Raw genomic sequence first — 21,501 nt, forward strand, 5'->3', positions numbered from 1 at the left:
CCTGATTGATTCCTAAACTATTTGTGTGCCAAAACTGGAAATGAATAATTAAATGCAGTGTTGGATTCTTTCTTGTGGATCTACACGGTAATTAATTTGATTTTTATTTTTGATTAGAGAATGTTTTTCGTGTATGAGATAGAGAGAGAAGAAAAGAGCAGGGCACTATTTTGTTTTTGTTTCTACTTGTTTCCTAAATGATTGGTGTAATCTCGATAGACAGATAGATAGATAGACATTCACCTATTGATAAAATATTATTAATTTTAGTCTACTAAAATAATAAAATGTTCCATACGACTCGGATGGTAAGAATAATATTTAGACTATTACTTTCTCAAAAATATTAAATCGAAATTCTATTTAAACCAAAATTTAAAGAAAGACTTAATTTTAAATAAAAACCAAACAAATTCCACTATTTTAAAATAGAAGGAATAAACCTTATATTCTATCGATTCAAATATAAGTGATGTTAATATAATTGCCTTTGGCCTATATATATACATACTAATATCTATTGTAAATTATTTTAGATGCATACGAGATAGAGCGGCCGGATGAGCGCACTACCGAAGACAAAACAGGGAGTTTTTCGTACTCTTCTATTTTACATTAATCCATTGCATTTATTTTATCATATTGCATATAGAGTTAGGATTATTTTTACGTCCCGGGACTTGCATTCATGCATTAATTTTGTTTCTTAATTTTATACTAACATGTTTTTTAGTATTTTTAGTTTGTAGGTACAGCTTTTGGAGAGAGCGGCCGGATGAGCGCACTACCGAAGACAAAACAGGGAGTTTTTCGTACTCTTCTCTTTTACATTAATGCATTGCATTTATTTTATCATATTGCATATAGAGTTAGGATTATTTTTACGTCCCGGGACTTGCATGCATGCATTAATTTTGTTTCTTAATTTTTATACTAACATATTTTTTAGTGTTTTTAGTTTGTAGGTCCAGCTTTTGGGGAGAGCGGCCGGATGAGCGGACTACCGAAAACACAACAGGGAGTTTTTCGTACTCTTCTCTTTTACATTAATGCATTGCATTTATTTTATCATATTGCATATAGAGTTAGGATTATTTTTACGTCCCGGGACTTGCATGCATGCATTAATTTTGTTTCTTAATTTTATACTAACATATTTTTTAGTGTTTTTAGTTTGTAGGTACAGCTTTTGGAGGAGAGCGGCCGGATGAGCGGACTACCGAAGACAAAACAGGGAGTTTTTCGTACTCCTCTCTTTTACATTAATGCATTGCATTTATTTTATCATATTGCATATAGAGTTAGGATTATTTTTACGTCCCGGGACTTGCATGCATGCATTAATTTAGTTTCTAATTTTATACTAACATATTTGTTAGTGTTTTTAGTTTGTAGGTACAGCTTTTGGGGAGAGCGGCCGGATGAGCGGACTACCGAAGACACAACAGGGAGTTTTTCGTACTCTTCTCTTTTACATTAATGCATTGCATTTATTTTATCATATTGCATATAGAGTTAGGATTATTTTTACGTCTCGGGACTTGCATGCATGCATTAATTTTGTTTCTTAATTATATACTAACATATTTTTTAGTGTTTTTAGTTTGTAGGTACAGCTTTTGGGGAGAGCGGCCGGATGAGCGGACTACCGAAGACAAAACAGGGAGTTTTTCGTACTCTTCTCTTTTACATTAATGCATTGCATTTATTTTCTCATATTGCATATAGAGTTAGGATTATTTTTACGTCCCGGGACTTGCATGCATGCATTAATTTGTTTCTTAATTTTATACTAACATATTTTTTAGTGTTTTTAGTTTGTAGGTACAACTTTTGGAGAGAGCGGCCGGATGAGCGGACTACCGAAGACAAAACAGGGAGTTTTTCGTACTCTCTCTTTTACATTAATGCATTGCATTTATTTTATCATATTGCATATAGTGTTAGGATTATTTTTACGTCCCAGGACTTGCATGCATGCATTAATTTGTTTCTTAATTTTATACTAACATATTTTTTAGTGTTTTTAGTTTGTAGGTACAGCTTTTGGGGAGAGCGGCCGGATGAGCGGACTACCGAAGACAAAACAGGGAGTTTTTCGTACTCTTCTCTTTTACATTAATGCATTGCATTTATTTTCTCATATTGCATATAGAGTTAGGATTATTTTTACGTCCCGGGACTTGCATGCATGCATTAATTGTGTTTCTTAATTTTATACTAACATATTTTTAGTGTTTTTAGTTTGTAGGTACAGCTTTTGGATAGAGCGGCCGGATGAGCGGACTACCGAAGACAAAACAGAGAGTTTTTCGTACTCTTCTCTTTTACATTAATGCATTGCATTTATTTTATCATATTGCATATAGAGTTAGGATTATTTTTACGTCCCGGGACTTGCATGCATGCATTAATTTTGTTTCTTAATTTTATACTAACATATTTATTAGTGTTTTTAGTTTGTAGGTACAGCTTTTGGGGAGAGCGGCCGGATGAGCGGACTACCGAAGACAAAACAGGGAGTTTTTCGTACTCTTCTCTTTTACATTAATGCTTTGCATTTATTTTATCATATTGCATATAGAGTTATGATTATTTTTACGTCCCGGGACTTGCATGCATGCATTAATTTTGTTTCTTAATTTTATACTAACATATTTTTTAGTATTTTAGTTTGTAGGTACAGCTTTCGGGGAGAGCGGCCAGATGAGCGGACTACCGAAGACAAAACAGGCTGTTTTTCGTACTCTTCTCTTTTACATTAATGCATTGCATTTATTTTCTCATATTGCATATAGAGTTAGGATTATTTTTACGTCCCTGGACTTGGCTGTGGCTGTCAATAATCATCATTTCTTAATTTAGACTAACATTTTTAGTGTTTTTAGTTTGTAGTACAGCTTTTGGAGAGAGCGGCCGGATGAGCGGACTACCGAAGACAAAACAGGGAGTTTTTCAAACTCTTCTCTTTTACATTAGCATTGCTTTATTTTATCATATTGCATATAGAGTTATGATTACTTTTACTGCAACGGCTGCACCATCCCAAAGTGTTCCTAATTATACTGAACCAAAGCTTTTTAGTGTTTTTAAGTCATTGGTTGCCCGCACAAGTTCGAGGTAAGATATCCGTTTCCAGGACTGAAGTAAGGATACTTCATCAGCAGGGAGTTTTGTGCTTGATTTTGTGAAGTTAGAGTGCAATTTTCATACTTATGTAAGTTACAAATTTTAATCTATGTGATTAATTAATACTATAATTCTATGTAATTATTTTTAAGGCACAAATATAAAATCCAACCAAGGTATTATTTTTAAGGCACAAATATAAAATCCAACCAATGTATTATTTTTAAGGCACAAATATAAAATCCAACCAATATATAATAATAAATAAGATAGACAAAGAGAATTAATTAATATAATGTTTGATTACATTTATTTATTTAAATATGCTTAGTTAGAATAAGTCTTTTTTAAAAAAAAAATTGAATTGAATTATAGTAGTAGTAAATTATAAAATAAAATATAACTGAAAATATATATTTAATAATTTTAAAATATAATAAATAAGGTAATTTTGGTAATATTTCCTTATATTAACTAACGGTCATATCACATTTCCTTTAAATATTTGGTTTAATATTTTATTTTATCCAATTCTTTTGGTTTAATTTTCTTGCGTGGTGGTGGTCGGTGCTGAGGAGCAAGTGCGCGGTGGAGAGAAACCGCCGGAAGCAAATGAACGACCATCTCGCCGTCCTTGGTTCTCTCATGCCTTGCTTCTACGAGTAAGTATTTAATTAATTAACTAATTTAGGGTTTACGAGGTTTAATTGGGGGATTATCAGATGGTGATTAACTAACAAGATGATGGATGTATATATATATATATATATATATTAGGGCGGCGAGAGCAGGCGTCCATAATCGGCGGCGGTCGGTGCTTGGGAGCAAGTGCGCGGTGGAGAGAAACCGCCGGAAGCAAATGAACGACCATCTCGCCGTCCTTGGTTCTCTCATGCCTTGCTTCTACGAGTAAGTATTTAATTAATTAACTAATTTAGGGTTTATGAGGTCTAATTTGGGGATTTTGGGGATTATCAGATAGATTAACTAACAAGCTTCTACATCCAGGAACTGCAGCAAATCTTGCGAGGCCAAGAAGCAGCGCATTCGGAAGCAGTGGTTCTAATTTGGTAATTAATTTGATTTTGATTTTTGATTCTTGATTCTTGAATTTTGATTGTTGATTCTTGATTCTTGATTCTTGATTTTGATCGTCAAGATCATCATCAGTTTGGTTTGAGCTCTAAATCCTGATTGATTCCTAAACTATTTGTGTGCCAAAACTGGAAATGAATAATTAAATGCAGTGTTGGATTCTTTCTTGTGGATCTACACGGTAATTAATTTGATTTTTATTTTTGATTAGAGAATGTTTTTCGTGTATGAGATAGAGAGAGAAGAAAAGAGCAGGGCACTATTTTGTTTTTGTTTCTACTTGTTTCCTAAATGATTGGTGTAATCTCGATAGACAGATAGATAGATAGACATTCACCTATTGATAAAATATTATTAATTTTAGTCTACTAAAATAATAAAATGTTCCATACGACTCGGATGGTAAGAATAATATTTAGACTATTACTTTCTCAAAAATATTAAATCGAAATTCTATTTAAACCAAAATTTAAAGAAAGACTTAATTTTAAATAAAAACCAAACAAATTCCACTATTTTAAAATAGAAGGAATAAACCTTTATATTCTATCGATTCAAATATAAGTGATGTTAATATAATTGCCTTTGGCCTATATATATACATACTAATATCTATTGTAAATTATTTTAGATGCATACGAGATAGAGCGGCCGGATGAGCGCACTACCGAAGACAAAACAGGGAGTTTTTCGTACTCTTCTATTTTACATTAATCCATTGCATTTATTTTATCATATTGCATATAGAGTTAGGATTATTTTTACGTCCCGGGACTTGCATGCATGCATTAATTTTGTTTCTTAATTTTATACTAACATGTTTTTTAGTATTTTTAGTTTGTAGGTACAGCTTTTGGAGAGAGCGGCCGGATGAGCGCACTACCGAAGACAAAACAGGGAGTTTTTCGTACTCTTCTCTTTTACATTAATGCATTGCATTTATTTTATCATATTGCATATAGAGTTAGGATTATTTTTACGTCCCGGGACTTGCATGCATGCATTAATTTTGTTTCTTAATTTTATACTAACATATTTTTTAGTGTTTTTAGTTTGTAGGTCCAGCTTTTGGGGAGAGCGGCCGGATGAGCGGACTACCGAAAACACAACAGGGAGTTTTTCGTACTCTTCTCTTTTACATTAATGCATTGCATTTATTTTATCATATTGCATATAGAGTTAGGATTATTTTTACGTCCCGGGACTTGCATGCATGCATTAATTTTGTTTCTTAATTTTATACTAACATATTTTTTAGTGTTTTTAGTTTGTAGGTACAGCTTTTGGAGAGAGCGGCCGGATGAGCGGACTACCGAAGACAAAACAGGGAGTTTTTCGTACTCCTCTCTTTTACATTAATGCATTGCATTTATTTTATCATATTGCATATAGAGTTAGGATTATTTTTACGTCCCGGGACTTGCATGCATGCATTAATTTAGTTTCTTAATTTTATACTAACATATTTGTTAGTGTTTTTAGTTTGTAGGTACAGCTTTTGGGGAGAGCGGCCGGATGAGCGGACTACCGAAGACACAACAGGGAGTTTTTCGTACTCTTCTCTTTTACATTAATGCATTGCATTTATTTTATCATATTGCATATAGAGTTAGGATTATTTTTACGTCTCGGGACTTGCATGCATGCATTAATTTTGTTTCTTAATTATATACTAACATATTTTTTAGTGTTTTTAGTTTGTAGGTACAGCTTTTGGGGAGAGCGGCCGGATGAGCGGACTACCGAAGACAAAACAGGGAGTTTTTCGTACTCTTCTCTTTTACATTAATGCATTGCATTTATTTTCTCATATTGCATATAGAGTTAGGATTATTTTTACGTCCCGGGACTTGCATGCATGCATTAATTTTGTTTCTTAATTTTATACTAACATATTTTTTAGTGTTTTTAGTTTGTAGGTACAACTTTTGGAGAGAGCGGCCGGATGAGCGGACTACCGAAGACAAAACAGGGAGTTTTTCGTACTCTCTCTTTTACATTAATGCATTGCATTTATTTTATCATATTGCATATAGTGTTAGGATTATTTTTACGTCCCAGGACTTGCATGCATGCATTAATTTGTTTCTTAATTTTATACTAACATATTTTTTAGTGTTTTTAGTTTGTAGGTACAGCTTTTGGGGAGAGCGGCCGGATGAGCGGACTACCGAAGACAAAACAGGGAGTTTTTCGTACTCTTCTCTTTTACATTAATGCATTGCATTTATTTTCTCATATTGCATATAGAGTTAGGATTATTTTTACGTCCCGGGACTTGCATGCATGCATTAATTTTGTTTCTTAATTTTATACTAACATATTTTTTAGTGTTTTTAGTTTGTAGGTACAGCTTTTGGATAGAGCGGCCGGATGAGCGGACTACCGAAGACAAAACAGAGAGTTTTTCGTACTCTTCTCTTTTACATTAATGCATTGCATTTATTTTATCATATTGCATATAGAGTTAGGATTATTTTTACGTCCCGGGACTTGCATGCATGCATTAATTTTGTTTCTTAATTTTATACTAACATATTTATTAGTGTTTTTAGTTTGTAGGTACAGCTTTTGGGGAGAGCGGCCGGATGAGCGGACTACCGAAGACAAAACAGGGAGTTTTTCGTACTCTTCTCTTTTACATTAATGCTTTGCATTTATTTTATCATATTGCATATAGAGTTATGATTATTTTTACGTCCCGGGACTTGCATGCATGCATTAATTTTGTTTCTTAATTTTATACTAACATATTTTTTAGTATTTTTAGTTTGTAGGTACAGCTTTCGGGGAGAGCGGCCAGATGAGCGGACTACCGAAGACAAAACAGGGTGTTTTTCGTACTCTTCTCTTTTACATTAATGCATTGCATTTATTTTCTCATATTGCATATAAAGTTAGGATTATTTTTACGTCCCGGGACTTGCATGCATGCATTAATTTTGTTTCTTAATTTTAGACTAACATATTTTTTAGTGTTTTTAGTTTGTAGGTACAGCTTTTGGAGAGAGCGGCCGGATGAGCGGACTACCGAAGACAAAACAGGGAGTTTTTCGTACTCTTCTCTTTTACATTAATGCATTGCATTTATTTTATCATATTGCATATAGAGTTATGATTATTTTTACGTCCCGGGACTTGCATGCATGCATTAATTTTGTTTCTTAATTTTATACTAACATATTTTTTAGTGTTTTTAGTTTGTAGGTACAGCTTTCGGGGAGAGCGGCCAGATGAGCGGACTACCGAAGACAAAACAGGGTGTTTTTCGTACTCTTCTCTTTTACATTAATGCATTGCATTTATTTTATCATATTGCATATAGAGTTAGGATTATTTTTACGTCCCGGGACTTGCATGCATGCATTAATTTGTTTCTTAATTTTATACTAACATATTTTTTAGTGTTTTTAGTTTGTAGGTACAGCTTTTGGGGAGAGCGGCCGGATGAGCGGACTACCGAAGACAAAACAGGGAGTTTTTCGTACTCTTCTCTTTTACATTAATGCATTGCATTTATTTTCTCATATTGCATATAGAGTTAGGATTATTTTTACGTCCCGGGACTTGCATGCATGCATTAATTTTGTTTCTTAATTTTATACTAACATATTTTTTAGTGTTTTTAGTTTGTAGGTACAGCTTTTGGATAGAGCGGCCGGATGAGCGGACTACCGAAGACAAAACAGAGAGTTTTTCGTACTCTTCTCTTTTACATTAATGCATTGCATTTATTTTATCATATTGCATATAGAGTTAGGATTATTTTTACGTCCCGGGACTTGCATGCATGCATTAATTTTGTTTCTTAATTTTATACTAACATATTTATTAGTGTTTTTAGTTTGTAGGTACAGCTTTTGGGGAGAGCGGCCGGATGAGCGGACTACCGAAGACAAAACAGGGAGTTTTTCGTACTCTTCTCTTTTACATTAATGCTTTGCATTTATTTTATCATATTGCATATAGAGTTATGATTATTTTTACGTCCCGGGACTTGCATGCATGCATTAATTTTGTTTCTTAATTTTATACTAACATATTTTTTAGTGTTTTTAGTTTGTAGGTACAGCTTTTGGGGAGAGCGGCCGGATGAGCGGACTACCGAAGACAAAACAGGGAGTTTTTCGTACTCTTCTCTTTTACATTAATGCATTGCATTTATTTTCTCATATTGCATATAGAGTTAGGATTATTTTTACGTCCCGGGACTTGCATGCATGCATTAATTTTGTTTCTTAATTTTATACTAACATATTTTTTAGTGTTTTTAGTTTGTAGGTACAGCTTTTGGATAGAGCGGCCGGATGAGCGGACTACCGAAGACAAAACAGAGAGTTTTTCGTACTCTTCTCTTTTACATTAATGCATTGCATTTATTTTATCATATTGCATATAGAGTTAGGATTATTTTTACGTCCCGGGACTTGCATGCATGCATTAATTTTGTTTCTTAATTTTATACTAACATATTTATTAGTGTTTTTAGTTTGTAGGTACAGCTTTTGGGGAGAGCGGCCGGATGAGCGGACTACCGAAGACAAAACAGGGTGTTTTTCGTACTCTTCTCTTTTACATTAATGCATTGCATTTATTTTCTCATATTGCATATAGAGTTAGGATTATTTTTACGTCCCGGGACTTGCATGCATGCATTAATTTTGTTTCTTAATTTTATACTAACATATTTCTTAGTGTTTTTAGTTTGTAGGTACAGCTTTTGGAGAGAGCGGCCGGATGAGCGGACTACCGAAGACAAAACATGGAGTTTTTCGTACTCTTCTCTTTTACATTAATGCATTGCATTTATTTTATCATATTGCATATAAAGTTAGGATTATTTTTACGTCCCGGGACTTGCATGCATGCATTAATTTTGTTTCTTAATTTTGTACTAACATATTTATTAGTGTTTTTAGTTTGTAGGTACAGCTTTTGGGGAGAGCGGCCGGATGAGCGGACTACCGAAGACAAAACAGGGAGTTTTTCGTACCCTTCTCTTTTACATTAATGCTTTGCATTTATTTTATCATATTGCATATAGAGTTATGATTATTTTTACGTCCCGGGACTTGCATGCATGCATTAATTTTGTTTCTTAATTTTATACTAACATATTTTTTAGTGTTTTTAGTTTGTAGGTACAGCTTTTGGGGAGAGCGGCCGGATGAGCGGACTACCGAAGACAAAACAGGGAGTTTTTCGTACTCCTCTCTTTTACATTAATGCATTGCATTTATTTTCTCATATTGCATATAGAGTTAGGATTATTTTTACGTCCCGGGACTTGCATGTATGCATTAATTTTGTTTCTTAATTTTATACTAACATATTTTTTAGTATTTTTAGTTTGTAGGTACAGCTTTCGGCGAGAGCGGCCGGATGAGCGGACTACCGAAGACAAAACAGGGAGTTTTTCGTACTCTTCTCTTTTACATTAATGCATTGCATTTATTTTATCATATTGCATATAGAGTTAGGATTATTTTTACGTCCCGGGACTTGCATGCATGCATTAATTTTGTTTCTTAATTTTATACTAACATATTTTTTAGTGTTTTTAGTTTGTACGTACAGCTTTCGGCGAGAGCGGCCGGATGAGCGGACTACCGAAGACAAAACAGGGAGTTTTTCGTACTCTTCTCTTTTACATTAATGCATTGCATTTATTTTTTCATATTGCATATAGATTTAGGATTATTTTTATGTCCGGGGACTTGCATGCATGCGTTAATTTTGTTTCTTAATTTTATACTAACATATTTTTTAGTGTTTTTAGTTTGTGGGTCATTATAACATTGTTTAATACTCCATATATAGTTAGATAAATATATATGTATATTATTTTATTTGTATTTAAAATGTTATATATTTTGGCTTTGTTTTGTTTAGGTTACATCAATTTTATAATTTGGCACTATTTATATTTCAAATTTAAATATCATACTATTTATTGCTAAAACTCTTGTTTGTTTGGTTAAAAACAACATCATATTTTTCAAAATATATGTATATATTATATATTTATTATTTTTATATTATTTACATAATTTATTGTATTAACATTTTTAGAAAAAAAATCCTTCAAATTATTTTACTAAACAAACAGACTAACTCCAAAAGTCTTTCTCTAAATTATTTAAAAAAAAATTACTATTACTGTAATAATACAAACTCCTTTAAACATATATAGCTATATTTCTAAATATAGTGTAATTTAATAAATTAATTGTAATATTATTTTATTAGTTTTTATGTAAATGATGTTATTATTTTTATAATAAATTTAATATACATTATTAAAATAAATTTAAAGCATGTTTTTAAATATTTTAAATATTATATATATATATAAAAAAAATTATAACATTTTTGTAGAAAACACTGACAGACACGTGTTTTCCGGTGTACCACGTAGACAGTTTATTTATTTTTTTAATCATATATATATATATTAATTCTTACTTGAAAAATACTAATAACTCTATCCACGTAAAAATAATAAAATAATATAATAAATTTATTATTGTTAATTTACTAAACTCTATTACTTTAAATATTATATGACTAATTAAACGAGGTTGTTGAAATTAAACGAGGTTGAATATAAACAATAATGAAAACCAATGCATTATTCAATTACACTGGTTTGATGTCTAACATGTGTATATATTGTATCTATAATGATGATGTTTCTTGTAGCTTTTACTTTACTATTATTTTTATAAAACATATCATTTAATTATATAGTTCTATCTTCTAATAATAAAATGTTACTTTGGTATTTTATTACGTGTCAACTTGATGGAGGAGGAATTTAAACCTCCATAAAAAAATAAATATATTTTTTTATATCACCTAAACAATAATAAAAATAAAAACCCACTCAAAGCAAATTAAACACACTAGTGTTTTGTGTAATTGCCCACCCTCCTCCATCACCCTCTACTCGATCTTTCTTGAAATTCAATATACACACAGAGAGAGGTGAAGAGATGAGATGTAAACTTACTAGTTAGTTAGACTTTTGAGCATCCACGATTCAGGAACAAAGGCAAAATCGGTTCTTGCAATCATTCATGCCTAGCTCTACCAAAACAACACCTTTCTCTGTCTAATTAAGCAAATGACATTGTAGTAGTATTTCTTTATATTATTGCATTGGATTGTCTCCTCTCCTCTCCTCAAAACTCACATTTACACACACACATGCTAGCTGCTGATACACTCCAAATTAAAGGCTATAGCACAGCACACCATGCCTTCTCCCCCAACTCTGGCTTTCTCTCTACTAACTAACCAGTAGCCATGGGGAAATATTTATTTATTTATTTTATTCCTGGACCTGGCTGTGGCTGTCAATATCATCATTTCATTAGTATTAGTATCTTGATCAAATTCCATTTATCCAGGCTCCCCCTCGGCATATACTCCAAAATCAAAGCCTTGAAATCTTCATTGCTGCAGCAGCCAAGTATCTTGATCAAATTCCGATGGCGAATACCACTCAGCACACCCGCCTCTGTCTCAAAACTGTTGGCTGCCTTATCAGATTCTATATTGAAAACTTTTACTGCAACGGCTGCACCATCCCAAAGTGTTCCTAAATATACTGAACCAAAGCTTCCATTCCCAAGTAGGTTGCTCTCGTTGAAGTCATTGGTTGCCCGCACAAGTTCGAGGTAAGATATCCGTTTCCAGGACTGAAGTAAGGATACTTCATCAGCAGGGAGTTTTGTGCTTGATTTTGTGAAGTTAGAGTGCAATTTTCATACTTATGTAAGTTACAAATTTTAATCTATGTGATTAATTAATACTATAATTCTATGTAATTATTTTTAAGGCACAAATATAAAATCCAACCAAGGTATTATTTTTAAGGCACAAATATAAAATCCAACCAAGGTATTATTTTTAAGGCACAAATATAAAATCCAACCAATGTATTATTTTTAAGGCACAAATATAAAATCCAACCAATGTATAATAATAAATAAGATAGACAAAGAGAATTAATTAATATAATGTTTGATTACATTTATTTATTTAAATATGCTTAGTTAGAATAAGTCTTTTTTAAAAAAAAAATTGAATTGAATTATAGTAGTAGTAAATTATAAAATAAAATATAACTGAAAATATATATTTAATAATTTTAAAATATAATAAATAAGGTAATTTTGGTAATATTTTCTTATATTAACTAACGGTCATATCACATTTCCTTTAAATATTTGGTTTAATATTTTATTTTATCCAATTCTTTTGGTTTAATTTTCTTGCGTGGTGGTGGTCGGTGCTGAGGAGCAAGTGCGCGGTGGAGAGAAACCGCCGGAAGCAAATGAACGACCATCTCGCCGTCCTTGGTTCTCTCATGCCTTGCTTCTACGAGTAAGTATTTAATTAATTAACTAATTTAGGGTTTACGAGGTTTAATTGGGGGATTATCAGATGGTGATTAACTAACAAGATGATGGATGTATATATATATATATATATATTAGGGCGGCGAGCAGGCGTCCATAATCGGCGGCGGTCGGTGCTTGGGAGCAAGTGCGCGGTGGAGAGAAACCGCCGGAAGCAAATGAACGACCATCTCGCCGTCCTTGGTTCTCTCATGCCTTGCTTCTACGAGTAAGTATTTAATTAATTAACTAATTTAGGGTTTATGAGGTCTAATTTGGGGATTTTGGGGATTATCAGATAGATTAACTAACAAGCTTCTACATCCAGGAACTGCAGCAAATCTTGCGAGGCCAAGAAGCAGCGCATTCGGAAGCAGTGGTTCTAATTTGGTAATTAATTTGATTTTGATTTTTGATTCTTGATTCTTGAATTTTGATTGTTGATTCTTGATTCTTGATTCTTGATTTTTGATCGTCAAGATCATCATCAGTTTGGTTTGAGCTCTAAAATCCTGATTGATTCCTAAACTATTTGTGTGCCAAAACTGGAAATGAATAATTAAATGCAGTGTTGGATTCTTTCTTGTGGATCTACACGGTAATTAATTTGATTTTTATTTTTGATTAGAGAATGTTTTTCGTGTATGAGATAGAGAGAGAAGAAAAGAGCAGGGCACTATTTTGTTTTTGTTTCTACTTGTTTCCTAAATGATTGGTGTAATCTCGATAGACAGATAGAGAGATAGACATTCACCTATTGATAAAATATTATTAATTTTAGTCTACTAAAATAATAAAATGTTCCATACGACTCGGATGGTAAGAATAATATTTAGACTATTACTTTCTCAAAAATATTAAATCGAAATTCTATTTAAACCAAAATTTAAAGAAAGACTTAATTTTAAATAAAAACCAAACAAATTCCACTATTTTAAAATAGAAGGAATAAACCTTTATATTCTATCGATTCAAATATAAGTGATGTTAATATAATTGCCTTTGGCCTATATATATACATACTAATATCTATTGTAAATTATTTTAGATGCATACGAGATAGAGCGGCCGGATGAGCGCACTACCGAAGACAAAACAGGGAGTTTTTCGTACTCTTCTATTTTACATTAATGCATTGCATTTATTTTATCATATTGCATATAGAGTTAGGATTATTTTTACGTCCCGGGACTTGCGTGCATGCATTAATTTTGTTTCTTAATTTTATACTAACATGTTTTTTAGTATTTTTAGTTTGTAGGTACAGCTTTTGGAGAGAGCGGCCGGATGAGCGCACTACCGAAGACAAAACAGGGAGTTTTTCGTACTCTTCTATTTTACATTAATGCATTGCATTTATTTTATCATATTGCATATAGAGTTAGGATTATTTTTACGTCCCGGGACTTGCATGCATGCATTAATTTTGTTTCTTAATTTTATACTAACATATTTGTTAGTGTTTTTAGTTTGTAGGTACAGCTTTTGGGGAGAACGGCCGGATGAGCGGACTACCGAAGACAAAACAGGGAGTTTTTCGTACTCTTCTCTTTTACATTAATGCATTGCATTTATTTTATCATATTGCATATAGAGTTAGGATTATTTTTACGTCCCGGGACTTGCATGCATGCATTAATTTTGTTCCTTAATTTTATACTAACATATTTATTAGTGTTTTTAGTTTGTAGGTACAGCTTTTGGGGAGAGCGGCCGGATGAGCGGACTACCGAAGACAAAACAGGGAGTTTTTCGTACTCTTCTCTTTTACATTAATGCATTGCATTTATTTTATCATATTGCATATAGAGTTAGGATTATTTTTACGTCCCGGGACTTGCATGCATGCATTAATTTTGTTTCTTAATTTTATACTAACATATTTTTAGTGTTTTTAGTTTGTAGGTACAGCTTTTGGGGAGAGCGGCCGGATGAGCGGACTACCGAAGACAAAACAGGGAGTTTTTCGTACTCTCTCTTTTACATTAATGCATTGCATTTATTTTATCATATTGCATATAGAGTTAGGATTATTTTTACGTCCCGGGACTTGCATGCATGCATTAATTTGTTTCTTAATTTTATACTAACATACTTTTAGTGTTTTTAGTTTGTAGGTACAGCTTTTGGAGAGAGCGGCCGGATGAGCGGACTACCGAAGACAAAACAGGGAGTTTTTCGTACTCTTCTCTTTTACATTAATGCATTGCATTTATTTTATCATATTGCATATAGAGTTAGGATTATTTTTACGTCCCGGGACTTGCATGCATGCATTAATTTTGTTTCTTAATTTTATACTAACATATTTATTAGTGTTTTTAGTTTGTAGGTACAGCTTTTGGGGAGAACGACCGGATGAGCGGACTACCGAAGACAAAACAGGAAGTTTTTCGTACTCTTCTCTTTTACATTAAATACATTGCATTTATTTTATCATATTGCATATAGAGTTAGAATTATTTTTACGTCCCGGGACTTGCATGCATGCATTAATTTTGTTTATTAATTTTATACTAACATATTTTTTAGTGTTTTTAGTTTGTAGGTACAGCTTTTGGGGAGAGCGGCCGGATGAGCGGACTACCGAAGACAAAGCAGGGAGTTTTTCGTACTCCTCTCTTTTACATTAATGCATTGCATTTATTTTATCATATTGCATATAGAGTTAGGATTATTTTTACGTCCCGGGACTTGCATGCATGCATTAATTTTGTTTCTAAATTTTATACTAACATATTTTTTAGTGTTTTTAGTTTGTAGGTACAGCTTTCGGCGAGAGCGGCCGGATGAGCGGACTACCGAAGACAAAACAGGGAGTTTTTCGTACTCTTCTCTTTTACATTAATGCATTGCATTTATTTTTTCATATTGCATATAGATTTAGGATTATTTTTACGTCCGGGGACTTGCATGCATGCGTTAATTTTGTTTCTTAATTTTATACTAACATATTTTTTAGTGTTTTTAGTTTGTTTGTCATTATAACATTGTATAATACTCCATATATAGTTAGATAAATATATATGTATATTATTTTATTTGTATTTAAAATGTTATATATTTTAGCTTTGTTTTGTTTAGACTACATCAATTTTATAATTTGGCACTATTTATATTTCAAATTTAAATATCATACTATTTATTGCTAAAACTCTTGTTTGTTTGGTTAAAAACAACATCATATTTTTCAAAATATATGTATATATTATATATTTATTATTTTTATATTATTTAGATAATTTATTGTATTAACATTTTTAGAAAAAAAATCCTTCAAATTATTTTACTAAACAAACAGACTAACTCCAGAAGTCCTTCTCTAAATTATTTAAAAAAAATTTACTATTACTGTAATAATACAAACTCCTTTAAACATATATAGCTATATTTCTAAATATAGTGTAATTTAATAAATTAATTGTAATATTATTTTATTAGTTTTTATGTAAATGATGTTATTATTTTTATAATAAATTTAATATACATTATTAAAATAAATTTAAAGCATGTTTTTAAATATTTTAAATATTATATATATAATATAAAAAAAATTATAACATTTTTGTAGAAAACACCGACAGACACGTATTTTCCGGTGTACCACGTAGACAGTTTATTTATTTTTTTAATCATATATATATTAATTCTTACTTGAAAAATACTAATAACTCTATCCACGTAAAAATAATAAAATAATATAATAAATTTATTATTGTTAATTTACTAAACTCTATTACTTTAAATATTATATGACTAATTAAACGAGGTTGTTGAAATTAAACGAGGTTGAATATAAACAATAATGAAAACCAATGCATTATTCAATTACACTGGTTTGATGTCTAACATGTGTATATATTGTATCTATAATGATGATGTTTCTTGTAGCTTTTACTTTACTATTATTTTTATAAAACATATCATTTAATTATATAGTTCTATCTTCTAATAATAAAATGTTACTTTGGTATTTTATTACGTGTCAACTTGATGGAGGAGGAATTTAAACCTCCATAAAAAAATAAATATATTTTTTTATATCACCTAAACAATAATAAAAATAAAAACCCACTCAAAGCAAATTAAACACACTAGTGTTTTGTGTAATTGCCCACCCTCCTCCATCACCCTCTACTCGATCTTTCTTGAAATTCAATATACACACAGAGAGAGGTGAAGAGATGAGATGTAAACTTACTAGTTAGTTAGACTTTTGAGCATCCACGATTCAGGAACAAAGGCAAAATCGGTTCTTGCAATCATTCATGCCTAGCTCTACCAAAACAACACCTTTCTCTGTCTAATTAAGCAAATGACATTGTAGTAGTATTTCTTTATATTATTGCATTGGATTGTCTCCTCTCCTCTCCTCAAAACTCACATTTACACACACACATGCTAGCTGCTGATACACTCCAAATTAAAGGCTATAGCACAGCACACCATGCCTTCTCCCCCAACTCTGGCTTTCTCTCTACTAACTAACCAGTAGCCATGGGGAAATATTTATTTATTTATTTTATTCCTGGACCTGGCTGTGGCTGTCAATATCATCATTTCATTAGTATTAGTATCTTGATCAAATTCCATTTATCCAGGCTCCCCCTCGGCATATACTCCAAAATCAAAGCCTTGAAATCTTCATTGCTGCAGCAGCCAAGTATCTTGATCAAATTCCGATGGCGAATACCACTCAGCACACCCGCCTCTGTCTCAAAACTGTTGGCTGCCTTATCAGATTCTATATTGAAAACTTTTACTGCAACGGCTGCACCATCCCAAAGTGTTCCTAAATATACTGAACCAAAGCTTCCATTCCCAAGTAGGTTGCTCTCGTTGAAGTCATTGGTTGCCCGCACAAGTTCGAGGTAAGATATCCGTTTCCAGGACTGAAGTAAGGATACTTCATCAGCAGGGAGTTTTGTGCTTGATTTTGTGAAGTTAGAGTGCAATTTTCATACTTATGTAAGTTACAAATTTTAATCTATGTGATTAATTAATACTATAATTCTATGTAATTATTTTTAAGGCACAAATATAAAATCCAACCAAGGTATTATTTTTAAGGCACAAATATAAAATCCAACCAAGGTATTATTTTTAAGGCACAAATATAAAATCCAACCAATGTATTATTTTTAAGGCACAAATATAAAATCCAACCAATGTATAATAATAAATAAGATAGACAAAGAGAATTAATTAATATAATGTTTGATTACATTTATTTATTTAAATATGCTTAGTTAGAATAAGTCTTTTTTAAAAAAAAAAATTGAATTGAATTATAGTAGTAGTAAATTATAAAATAAAATATAACTGAAAATATATATTTAATAATTTTAAAATATAATAAATAAGGTAATTTTGGTAATATTTCCTTATATTAACTAACGGTCATATCACATTTCCTTTAAATATTTGGTTTAATATTTTATTTTATCCAATTCTTTTGGTTTAATTTTCTTGCGTGGTGGTGGTCGGTGCTGAGGAGCAAGTGCGCGGTGGAGAGAAACCGCCGGAAGCAAATGAACGACCATCTCGCCGTCCTTGGTTCTCTCATGCCTTGCTTCTACGAGTAAGTATTTAATTAATTAACTAATTTAGGGTTTATGAGGTCTAATTTGGGGATTTTGGGGATTATCAGATAGATTAACTAACAAGCTTCTACATCCAGGAACTGCAGCAAATCTTGCGAGGCCAAGAAGCAGCGCATTCGGAAGCAGTGGTTCTAATTTGGTAATTAATTTGATTTTGATTTTTGATTCTTGATTCTTGAATTTTGATTGTTGATTCTTGATTCTTGATTCTTGATTTTTGATCGTCAAGATCATCATCAGTTTGGTTTGAGCTCTAAAATCCTGATTGATTCCTAAACTATTTGTGTGCCAAAACTGGAAATGAATAATTAAATGCAGTGTTGGATTCTTTCTTGTGGATCTACACGGTAATTAATTTGATTTTTATTTTTGATTAGAGAATGTTTTTCGTGTATGAGATAGAGAGAGAAGAAAAGAGCAGGGCACTATTTTGTTTTTGTTTCTACTTGTTTCCTAAATGATTGGTGTAATCTCGATAGACAGATAGATAGATAGATAGACATTCACCTATTGATAAAATATTATTAATTTTAGTCTACTAAAATAATAAAATGTTCCATACGACTCGGATGGTAAGAATAATATTTAGACTATTACTTTCTCAAAAATATTAAATCGAAATTCTATTTAAACTAAAATTTAAAGAAAGACTTAATTTTAAATAAAAACCAAACAAATTCCACTATTTTAAAATAGAAGGAATAAACATTTATATTCTATCGATTCAAATATAAGTGATGTTAATATAATTGCCTTTGGCCTATATATATACATACTAATATCTATTTTAAATTATTTTAGATGCATATGAGATAAAGCGGCCGGATGAGCGGACTACCGAAGACAAAACAGGGAGTTTTTCGAATTTTTCTCTTTTATATTTATGCATTGCATTTATTTTATCATATCGCATATAGAGTTAGGATTATTTTTACGTCCCGGGACTTGCATGCATGCATTAATTTTGTTTCTTAATTTTATACTAACGTGTTTTTTAGTATTTTTAGTTTGTAGGTACATCTTTTGGAGAGAGCGGCCGGATGAGCGCACTACCGAAGACAAAACAGGGAGTTTTTCGTACTCTTCTCTTTTACATTAATGCATTGCATTTATTTTCTCATATTGCATATAGAGTTAGGATTATTTTTACGTCCCGGGACTTGCATGCATGCATTAATTTTCTTTCTTAATTTTTTACTAACATATTTTTTAGTATTTTTAGTTTGTAGGTACTGCTTTCGGCGAGAGCGGCCGGATGAGCGGACTACCGAAGACAAAACAGAGAGTTTTTCGTACTCTTCTCTTTTACATTAATGCATTGCATTTATTTTATCATATTGCATATAGAGTTAGGATTATTTTTACGTCCCGGGACTTGCATGCATGCATTAATTTTATTTCTTAATTTTATACTAACATATTTTTTAGTGTTTTTAGTTTGTAGGTACAGCTTTTGGGGAGAGCGGCCGGATGAGCGGACTACCGAAGACAAAACAGGGAGTTTTTCGTACTCTTCTCTTTTACATTAATGCCTTGCATTTATTTTCTCATATTGCATATAGAGTTAGGATTATTTTTACGTCCCGGGACTTGCATGCATGCATTAATTTTGTTTCTTAATTTTATACTAACATATTTGTTAGTGTTTTTAGTTTGTAGGTACAGCTTTTGGGGAGAGCGGCCGGATGAGCGGACTACCGAAGACAAAACAGGAAGTTTTTCGTACTCTTCTCTTTTACATTAATGCATTGCATTTATTTTATCATATTGCATATAGAGTTAGGATTATTTTTACGTCCCGGGACTTGCATGCATGCATTAATTTTTGTTTCTTAATTTTATACTAACATATTTTTTAGTGTTTTTAGTTTGTAGGTACAGCTTTTGGGGAGAGCGGCCGGATGAGCGGACTACCGAAGACAAAACAGGGAGTTTTTCGTACTCCTCTCTTTTACATTAATGCATTGCATTTATTTTATCATATTGCATATAGAGTTAGGATTATTTTACGTCCCGGGACTTGCATGCATGCATTAATTTGTTTCTTAATTTTATACTAACATATTTTTTAGTGTTTTTAGTTTGTAGGTATAGCTTTTGGGGAGAGCGGCCGGATGAGCGGACTACCGAAGACAAAACAGGGAGTTTTTCGTACTCTTCTCTTTTACATTAATGCATTGCATTTATTTTATCATATTGCATATAGAGTTAGGATTATTTTTACGTCCCGGGACTTGCATGCATGCATTAATTTGTTTCTTAATTTTATACTAACATATTTTTTAGTGTTTTTAGTTTGTAGGTACAGCTTTTGGGGAGAGCGGCCGGATGAGCGGACTACCGAAGACAAAACAGGGAGTTTTTCGTACTCCTCTCTTTTACATTAATGCATTGCATTTATTTTATTATATTGCATATAGAGTTAGGATTATTTTTACGTCTCGGGAGTTGCATGCATGCATTAATTTGTTTCTTAATTTTATACTAACATATTTGTTAGTGTTTTTAGTTTGTAGGTACAGCTTTTGGGGAGAGCGGCCGGATGAGCGGACTACCGAAGACAAAACAGGGAGTTTTTCGTACTCTTCTCTTTTACATTAATGCATTGCATTTATTTTATCATATTGCATATAGAGTTAGGATTATTTTTACGTCCCGGGACTTGCATGCATGCATTAATTTTGTTTCTTAATTTTATACTAACATATTTTTTAGTGTTTTTAGTTTGTAGGTACAGCTTTTGGGGAGAGCGGCCGGATGAGCGGACTACCGAAGACAAAACAGAGAGTTTTTCGTACTATTCTCTTTTACATTAATGCATTGCATTTATTTTATCATATTGCATATAGAGTTAGGATTATTTTTACGTCCCGGGACTTGCATGTATGCATTAATTTTGTTTCTTAATTTTATACTAACATATTTTTTAGTATTTTTAGTTTGTAGGTACTGCTTTCGGCGAGAGCGGACTACCGAAGACAAAACAGGGAGTTTTTCGTACTCTTGTCTTTTACCTTAATGCATTGCATTTATTTTATCATATTGCATATAGAGTTAGGATTATTTTTACGTCCCGGGACTTGCATGCATGCATTAATTTTGTTTCTTAATTTTATATTATCATATTTTTTAGTATTTTTAGTTTTTAGGTACTGCTTTTGGGGAGATTAGAAGAAGCGCAAAGATCCGTCAATCTCGATGGTAAGTGATTTTAATATTATTGTTTTTTCCTATGCATATACACACTAATATCTATTTTAAATCATTTT

The 21,501-nt window shown here is 31.9% G+C and overlaps 1 long non-coding RNA gene across 3 annotated transcripts; it reads left to right on the forward strand.

Moving 5' to 3' along the window:
• The first annotated feature begins 3,705 nt into the window (after positions 1-3,705).
• Positions 3,706-19,506, forward strand: LOC127265224 (uncharacterized). 3 transcript variants are annotated; one of them, XR_007841922.1, is made up of 4 exons: positions 3,706-3,791; positions 12,729-12,858; positions 12,958-13,019; positions 19,034-19,506. It is a non-coding gene; the product is annotated as an uncharacterized LOC127265224 (long non-coding RNA). The 3 variants fall into 3 exon arrangements; XR_007841920.1 differs by lacking the exon at positions 3,706-3,791 and adding an exon at positions 12,530-12,615; XR_007841921.1 differs by lacking the exons at positions 3,706-3,791; positions 12,958-13,019 and adding exons at positions 12,530-12,615; positions 18,310-18,371.
• The last annotated feature ends 1,995 nt before the right edge of the window (positions 19,507-21,501 follow it).

Source organism: Andrographis paniculata, unplaced genomic scaffold (genome assembly GCF_009805555.1).
Source record: "Andrographis paniculata isolate CXL003 unplaced genomic scaffold, ASM980555v1 Contig72END, whole genome shotgun sequence".
Classification (NCBI taxonomy): domain Eukaryota; kingdom Viridiplantae; phylum Streptophyta; class Magnoliopsida; order Lamiales; family Acanthaceae; genus Andrographis; species Andrographis paniculata.